This window comes from Carassius auratus, chromosome 19 (genome assembly GCF_003368295.1).
Source record: "Carassius auratus strain Wakin chromosome 19, ASM336829v1, whole genome shotgun sequence".
In the NCBI taxonomy this organism is placed as follows: domain Eukaryota; kingdom Metazoa; phylum Chordata; class Actinopteri; order Cypriniformes; family Cyprinidae; genus Carassius; species Carassius auratus.
Window position 1 is genome coordinate 16955007 of NC_039261.1, and position 10000 is coordinate 16965006.

Here is a 10000-nt window from a genome sequence, read left to right on the forward strand (position 1 = left end):
GGGCGGTTGTTAAGATGTTTGTGCGGTTTTTAAGGGTGTTTTGGGCGGTTGTTAAGTTGTTTGGGGGGGGTTTAAGGTGTTTTGGGGTGGTTGTTAAGAGGTATGGGCAGTTTTTAAGATGTTTGGGCAGTTTTTAAGGTGTATTGGGCGGTTGTTAAGATGTATGGGCAGTTTTTAAGGTGTTTTGGGAGGTTGTTATGTTTTGCATGAATGCTAAAAGTGTTTGGGGCAGTTGTTGGAGTTTGGGTGGTGGTAATTTGGGTGTTTTCCAATGTGTTTTGTTGATTGTAAGATGGTTATTAATGTTTGAGTTTAGCTTTGAGTGGTTGTTATGTTTTAGGTGGTTGCCAGGGTATTTTGTGTGGTTGTTAAGTGTTTTGGTGGATTGTTAATGTGTTTGGGTGGATGCTAAATTGTTCTGGGTGGTTTTTAGGGTTTCTGTGGTTTCTTAAGTGTTTGCGTGGTTCTTAAGGTGTTTAAGTTGTTGTTAGGTTTTGGGTGGTTGTTAAGGTGTTTTGGTTGTTCTAAGGTGTTTGTAAGTTGGTGATTAAGGTGTTCTTGTTGGTTGTTAGTGTGTTTTGGGTCGTGGTTGTTAGTTGGTTATTGCAGTGTTCTCTGTGTGTTTTTTTTAAGTGTTCTGGTGGTTTCCAAGGTGTTTGGGTAGTTGTTAGTTGGTGATCAAGGTGTTCTTGTTGGTTGTTAGTGTGTTTTGGGGGGTGGTTGTTAGGTGGTGATTCCATCAGGGATGGTAGCTGGCTCCGGCCCCTGGCGAATGGCGCCGACTCCTCCGCTCCCTCACAGGCGGCCCGGCAGCGAGCTCGCCTGTCCCCGGCAACTAACGGCGGCACACTTCCTCACCTGCTCGATGGCACCGCGGATCTTCAGCAGCACGTCCCTCCTTCTCCCTGGTTTTTGGCACTAATGAAACACTAATGCAGTACAAACTTCATATTCATTGGGAAGGAGGCGGGAACCGGTAGTCAATCAAAATGACTTTAATAATCAAAATAAAAACAAAACAGCGCGGCAGTCCCTCACGGACGACTGCCGCGCACAAACAAGACCAAAACACAAAAAACATCCAGGCCTGGTTCTCTCTCATCCTTCACTGTCGTTGCTCCTGTTTTATATCCTTCCATCTCCTCCGTGGGACTCGAGACCGGAGGGTCGAGCAGGTGTCGCACATGCTAAAAGTCCAGTGGCCCTCAAATGTGAAACTTGTTGTGACAGCGGCTCGACTAACATGCAGTTGCATCATTTTGCCTGTGGATAAAATGCCTCTTTATTATTCTTATTATCTTGTGTTTTTTCTCTCCTCCCTTCATAATGAGCCCAGGCTCTCTTTAGGAATGGAGATATGTAAATGGAGTGGTTGTAGTTGGTGGAGCAATCCCTCTGTTTGCTTTCATTTGGGATCCAGGCAGCTTGTTAGAGAAAGGCTTTCACAGTTTCCCAGCCGTGCGATCTGGCAGCGAGTGCGGTGACGGCTGTGGCACGCCGGAGAGGTGATGTGTGGAAAACACAGAAATAACATCCAGCTCACAGCGACTCCCAGTCCGCCGCTCACCAGCACAATAACGCGCCCCTTTGCTTTCCAACAATTGAAGAAATCTTTTGGTAATTAATTTCTGCTGGCGGAGGCTTCACTCCTCATTGAGGGCGGATTTGGCCCTGTGTCTCTTCTATGAGTCTGTATTTGCTTAATTATGTTATAGGAGGGCAGAACACCATGACTGAACAAGAGCTCAGAAACAACTGCTGTGAATGAGTTTCATGGGAGATGAGCTGAAGAAGTGCCTATCTTTTATCTTCTATCTATCTATCAATCTATCTATTTATCAATCTATCAATCTATCTATCTATCTATCTATCTATCTATCTATCTATCTATCTATCTATCTATCTATCTATCTATCTATCTATCTATCTATCTATCTATCTATCTATCTATCTATCTATCTATCTATCTATCTATCTGTCTATCTATCTGTCTGTCTATCTGTCTGTCTGTCTGTCTGTTGTTCTTTCTATCTATCTATCTATCTGTCTGTCTGTCTGTCTGTCTGTCTGTCTGTCTGTCTGTCTATCTATCTATCTATCTATCTATCTATCTATCTATCTGTCTATCTATCTGTCTATCCGTCTATCTGTCTGTCTGACCGTTTGTCTGTCTGTCTATTATCTTGTTCTGCAGGTTTGTCCTCATCCTCAGTTTTTGACTCATTGCACTTTAAGCCTGAAATAAAAGAGAAACTCTAGTTTTTTTAGGAATGATTTGCTGCCTGATGGGAATAGACTTTATAAAAAGATAAGGAGGAAAAACCCCTTTAAAGCACAGATGACAACAAAAACTCCCACAGATGGCAATCAATAGGACGACGGGGCGTTTTTCTCGTCCAGCTCAGAGGTTCAAAGCGAGCGCTTCTACTCGAGCTGCTGTTGCCTTCAGCTGCAATAAAACCGCAGAGACAGATGGAAAAACACTGAAAATATGTGTGTGTTCGGCTTTCCTCTTCAGCTTCCAAAAATGCAACGAGAGGTCGCTTCAGTTGCTTCATCCTCTTCTCCATCTCTTTCTATTTCAATGCCTTTTTGAGAGACCGCGTGAGCCATTGAAATCGACACATTGCATTTGGCTGCCAAAAGGTGTGAATGTTTTTACTGTGGATTGGATTTAATCTGAATAGATTTGCATATATTAAAGGGAAAAGCACGTAAAAAAAAGAAAAAGAAAAGCACAATCACTTAAATGTACTCTACTCTTTTTTTTTTTTTTTTATCCTGTCAGGTTTGAATGCCTGATGAATTTCGCATGACCAAAACATTATCTAAACAAATATTGGATTTTGAGCAACAGTGCATGTTTTTTTCTATTTCATATTATTTGCTTTTAATTTCCTTTGAACAAATAAACCAATTTTAAAGCAGTAATGACTACATGCACATATATGTTTGATAAAAAAATTTTGTATGTTATTTTGTAATAGAAAATCTCTATAATTTCTGAATTTATTTATTTTTAGTCTATCTATTTATCTTTTGACAGTATTTCACCTCTTTTGACAACTTTTAATATATATACAGCATAAGTTGTTTTTAGTTTTCATTTCAAAATTATCCTCTTTTATTTTATAATATACATATTTACATTTTTTTAATAAATTTTGTTTATAAATACATATATATAAATATATAAATTTATTTACAGTGTTCTAAAAATTTGAAGCTGACGTTTTAATGATTTTTCCCCCTCAATTAATATAATTAGGCTATATCATCATTCAAAATTCAAAAAGACATGATGTCAGTTAGACAAAAGGGCTAAAAATTAAATTTCTTGCTGAGAAACAGACACTACTTCATTTAATACTTTATCTAATATTTTATACTATAATGTTTAGATTTTTTAATATATTTATATTCTGTGCAGTGCAATGCTATAGAGCGGGTTCGCGAATCATTTGAATCAGTTCGAGAGTTCACAGCGGTTTCGCGAATCATTTGAGTCAGTTCGAGAGTTCGGAGCGGGTTCGCGAATCATTCGAGTCAGTTTGGGAGTTTGGAATTGGTTCGCGGATCATTTGAATCAGTTCGAGAGTTCAGAGCGGTTCCCGAATCATTTGAGTCAGGCCGGGAGTTCGTGGCGGGTTCTCGAATCATTTGAATCAGTTCGAGAGTTCAAAGCGGGTTCGCGAATAATTTAAGTCAGTTCGAGAGTTCGGAGCGGGTTTGGGGATCATTTGAATCAGTTCGAGAGTTCAGAGTGGCTTCGCGAATCATTTGAGTCAGTTCGGGAGTTCATAGCGGGTTCGCGGATTATTTGAATCAGTTCGAGAGTTCGGAGCGGGTGCCCGGATGATTTGAATCAGTTCGAGAGTTCAGAGCGGGTTCGGTTCGCGAATCATTTGAATCAGTTCGAGAGTACGGAGCGGGTTCGCGGATGATTTGAATCAGTTCGAGAGATCAGAGCGGGTTCGGTTCGCGAATCATTTGAATCAGTTCGAGAGTTCAGAGCGGGTTCGCGAATCATTTGAGTCAGTTCGGGAGTTCGGCATCGTGAATCGCAGTTTGGGGATCGCGAGTCATTTGAGTCAGTTTGGGGATCGAATCATTTGAATCAGTTCAGGAATTTAGCGGGTTCGCGAATCATTTGAGTCAGTTCGGGAGTTCGTAGGGTTCGCGAATCATTTGAGTCAGTTCCGGAGTTAGGAGTGGGATCGCGAATCAATCAATATCACACGAAGAGTGCCATTTCAGTTTTTCTCCAAAAATCAACGTGATTAAAATGTGATATTATGTTACTACAAACAAGATTTTAATTACAAATACAAAATGTTGCAGAATAATGTAAGATGAATAATAGCCTAAAGAACCTTTGTGCCAAAAGTGTTTTTTCTTGTCATTATAGAACCTTTTTAGCATAAAAGGTTCTTTGAAGTTGAGTAAAGAACCCTATGGGTCTATAAAGAACCCCAATGAACCATTTTTTCTAAGAGTGTACTGTTTGAATGGTCCTTTTTTTCAGAAGAAAAACTTGCTAAATTCAACCTTTGTCAACCTCCGATGTCTCCATTGTCCAGGTGGATGAGGAGACAGAGCTAATCACCTCTCAGATTTCTCACAGCAGGTTGTTCAAATGAAATCTGCTTCATTAAACACACAAGAGCCTGGCATGTCTTCACTTATGTAAAACTCTCCATGTCGAGTCAAAAGATAAATGCAAACCTGTATCCATCTCCACTGTAGGATGTTTGTGCTTGTTCGTGTTATTACATTTTATTTTTGTCTAATGGCATTTAAAACAATAAAATTTGAAAAGGTATGAATGTAAAAAAATAAAAAATAAAAGACCAATTTCTTAGCCAAACAAGAGCTATGAATTCCCTTTATTTATTGGTTTAGACATCCGGTTGATGTCTAATACTAACACAGATTTTAATAACTTGTTTTAACGCTGACATCTAGTGTTAGTAACATGACACTGTAATACAGGCAATATATTTGTAGTGCAATAGGATGACTTTGCTTTTGCTTCACAAATGTACTAAAATAATTATTTTGATGAAAATGCACACTAATATAGTGCACTGGAGCTTTGATTGCCACAATAAAAACGAGCAAAAAAAAAAAAAACTAATAATAAAGCATAATATATCTTGCTCTTATTGAATTTAAACTTCTGTAAAAAAAAAAAAAATAAGAATCACATATAATAATAATAATCCCCCCAAAACAGTAACAGAAATTAAGTAAAATAAACAGGATATATATTTACAATTAAAACAAATACATTTTACATTTAAAAATAACCATAACTATTTTTTTCCTTATTTAAAAAGATCGCATTAGACTATAAACTGTCTCTGACTGTACTGAAATGTTAAAAACATAAAAACAAAAGAAAAGTTGAGCACTGCAAGTCAAGAGCCCTTACTCACTCACTCACTCACTCACTCACTCACTCTCTCTCTACCGGTGTATATATATATATATATATATATATATATATATATATATATATATATATACACCGGTAGAGAGAGAGTGAGTGAGTGAGTGAGTGAGTGAGTAAGGGCTATATATATATAGTTACGGACTTTTATTTTGACATACGTTATTGTTATGTTGTCACGTACTTCACATCATATATGTTACCGGTCTACATTTTATACAAAACGCAACCAGTTTTTCCAACACTCAGATACTTAAAGATTAACTATCTAAAACTACATTAAGAAAAAAATCCCAAATAATTTAAATAACCTTAAAAAAAAAAACGGACTTTTATTGCATTTTTTTCAGCGGGCGGTGATCCCGAAATCCTGCCGCTTCCTTCACGTCATTCCTGTCTCATATTTACACACAGAGTCGAGCTGCAAACCTCTGTGTGTGTTATTAAATAAACACTCTTATCATACTTATAACACAGCATGATGAGCATGGCCTCCACATCGAGCGAGAAGATATCAGGAGGACCCAAAAAGAAAAGCGAGAAGAAGATTGCGTCCAAAGAGGAGTACAGGTTATTGTCCAACATCATGGGAGTGATGAATAACTTGAGAAAACAGGTAAATCTGACTGAAGGATCATAATGTAAGAGGTTCCTGACGTGTGCACGACATAATCTGAAACAATCATTATATTATATGAGATCTCATCTTATGCGTCATATATATCTGACATATTCCATAATAACAATGGCTTATCAAACGATATATTTATGATTATGAACATACATTTTGCCAGATGTAATTTCTTTCGTTAATCTGAAATGAGATAACAGGTACATTTATGTTTTTTCTTTTTTTTTTTTTAATTATGGAACACATTTAATTTGATAATCATTTAATAATTAGAAAAAATATTTACATTTATAAAGAAATATCGCAACACAATACAAAAAATAAATAATATTATTTTATTATTAATCTACATCCTCTTTTTTTATTTTATTTCTGTTAATCACAAGATATCTTTATGTGGGTTATTATTCCTGATATTATCTGATATTATATAAGCTGATATTATATTATTTAACTTGTAATTTTTTAACTTATATTTACCTTATTTATTATAACATATATATATATATATATATATATATATATATATATATATATATATATATATATATATATATATATATATATATATATATGACATATATTTAATTCATTTATAATTTTTCTTGATTATAATTAAGTTAAAACTTTTTTAAAATTAATTTATATTTTAAATTGTAAACTAAATTAATATGTTTGTTGATATTTAATTATAAAAAGGTTTTATCTTTTTAAGTAAAATATTTAGGAAATAATAAATCCGTTTTTAATTAATGAAATGACTATTATTGAAAGTATTTTTAGTTGGAGTCTTTTAATAATGATAAAGACAATCAACAACCCAGAGTGACTGTACTGAGATGAAAAGTTGTGACGGTTGTTTTATTATCAGGAAATAATACAAATTATGAACTAAGCATTATCTGTGTCAGCCTCTTTTCAGATAAATATTTTCTATGCATGGCTGTGCATTCATATTCTCTGATGCACAGAGATGGTATTTGCAGGAAAAGCAGGTTTGTCTGAGGCTGTGTGTTTGCAGGGAATCCTGTGTGACGTGATTCTGGTGGTGCAGGGGAAGCACATCCTGGCACACAGAGTGGTGCTGGCCGCCGCGAGCCACTTCTTCAACCTCATGTTCACATGTGAGAAACACTTCAGCATGCATCTTACACACACACACACACACACACACACACACACACACACACACATCTAAAACAAACCCCCTGCTCTTGCGTGTGTAGCGAGTATGATGGAGGCCACCAATCACGAGGTGGAGCTTGGTGGAGCCGAACCGGAGATCATCGAGCTGCTGGTGGAGTTCGTCTACACGGCTCGGTCAGACGTCTCTCCACAGATGCATTACACGTATTCTTCATGCATTTAGAGCTCATGCATGTTTCCATTCTGTTTCAGCATCTCAGTGAACAGTAATAATGTTCAGTCCCTGCTGAACGCTGCTAACCAGTACCAGATTGAACCGGTCAAGAAAATGTGTGTGGACTTCCTGAAGGAGCAGGTGGACCCCACCAACTGTCTGGGTGAGACCGCAGCATCTTCAAGTGTTCGCTGTGGATATTTTCATCTTTATTTCAGTCCTACTTCTCATTTTTAAATTGTATTTCTAATAATTACAAGATAATTATAGATTATATTATATCAGACATATCTGAAATATTCATTTTATAATATGCATCACATAATCTGAGATATATTGCATGCATTTACATTTACATAGTAATTTAGCAGATGCATAATAAAATATGGACTATCTCATATGATGTGCATCAATAATTTCTTACTATAAACTGAAAATAAGATATTATATAATTGCACAAATATATATATATATATATATATATATATATATATATATATATATATATAAGTTTTTTTATATTTTTTTTAATTTGTCCTGACATTTATTCTTATTTTCATGTCTGTTAAATTTTCTGATTTATTCCTATTAATCACTAACTCTATATTATGTGTGTAATTATTGCTTATGTTATAAATCTGATATTATATCAAACAATTCATCATATAATATGAGATATCTAACATAATATAATATGAGATCTGAAATATGCATCACATAATCTGAAATATGCATAAAAAGAGATATCTGACATATGCATCATATGGCTTGTGAAATCTTTACATTAAAATTGCCTAAAAATTATTTCCTAAAAATAAACTGAAAATAGACGACAGATGAATGTATATATTTATATGTTAAACCATTTTAAGCAATATTTACATATTATAAATAACGAAACATTTTAAATATTTAGATTTATTAATTTGTCTTGCATTTTATTTTTATGTTTCATGTTTTATTATTTTTAGTTAATGTCTGTTTGATTTAGATGTTTCCTTTTTTCTATTTTATTTTTTATTAAATCACAAGACAATTATATATTTCTGTGGGTTATTTTTCCTGATATTAAATGTTAACTATATTTATTTGTAAAGCCATTTTAAACAACGTTTCACATGTTTTAAATAAATATGATTTATTTAATTCTGCTAATATTTATGTAATAAATAATATTATTTATTTAATATTTATATTTAAAATAATTTTATATTATTATGCATTTAATATATTTTATTTATATTAACGCCTGTTTCTCTTTTGAATTTTATTTCAGTTTATCGCAAGATAATTATGTATTTCTCTGTGGTATTTTATAGATTGGATATGAAATGTGATTGTCTATTTTTTTTTTATGTGTGATCACATGAAAGCTCCAATGTAAAATTTGACAAGCTTCATGTGAGATAATGTTATAATGTACAGTTAATTATGCTTCCAGTGGTAGAAGCGCATATGGAGTGTGTGATTGGGTGTTTTGTGACAGGCATCAGTGCATTGGCCGAGTGTCTGAACTGTCCGGAGCTGAAGGTGGCAGCTGATGATTTCATCCACCAGCACTTCACAGACGTCTACAAGATGGACGAGTTTCTCCAGCTGGACGTGAAGCAGGTGACACACCTGCTCCAGCAGGACACGCTGACCGTCCGAGCAGAAGACCAGGTGAGCGCACACGAGCTGGACACTCAACCACTGTACGCTCACTGAGCTGAATAACGTGTCTCTGTGTGGCTGTGCAGATCTACGACGCCGCGGTGCGGTGGCTGAAGTACGACGTCCTGAATCGACAGCAGTACATGGTAGACATTCTGGGGAAGGTTCGATTCCCCCTCGTGTCCAAAAACTTCCTCAGTAAGACCGTTCAAGCCGAACCGCTGATCCAGGACAACCCCGAGTGCCTGAAAATGGTCATCTGTGAGTTACTGACCACTAAAACAATCAGTCTTTTATTGAACCTATTTATACTTGTTTTTTAAAGGGGTCATCAGATGCCCATTTTCCATGATTCTTTAGGGTCTAAAATAAAAATGTCTTTAGTTTAAATTTCTCAATGGTAGTGTAAAACAACACAGTTTTGACCATGTCCCCAGCTCTGTTCATAGCGAGCTGTTTCGGTGCATGTTCCTTTAAATGCTAATGAGCTCTGCTGACCCCGCCCCTCTCTTCTGTGAGGTGACTGCACTGTTAACTTTAGCTGCATTAATTGCGGAACTTGCTAATTATCACATTATTAGGAAAGGGGATTTGCAAAGATTTATAAAAGAGCCTTGTACTCTTCTCTTCTGTAGGTGAAGCCGGATCAGGAATGATTTAATTTCATTTATGCTCAAACAACTGTAAAAGTGAATTTTGCATCCAATGACCCCTTTAAAAAATGTATACGTTTTACTTAATTTAATTCTTAATTTTCATTTCTTTTATTTATTTGATGTATTATTACATTTATTTGACATATTTGCATAATTTTTTATCTTTACCTGAAATTAAATTATTAAAAAAATGTAATAACTAAAGAAAATATAATATATTAATTATAAAAAATTTATTAAAAATATTG

At 35.2% G+C, this 10000-nt stretch overlaps 1 pseudogene; it reads left to right on the forward strand.

Annotated features, from left to right (window-relative positions):
• Positions 1–5799: 5799 nt before the first annotated feature.
• The window catches only part of LOC113119616 (kelch-like protein 7), a 9607-nt pseudogene continuing 5406 nt past the window's right edge, over positions 5800–10000 (forward strand).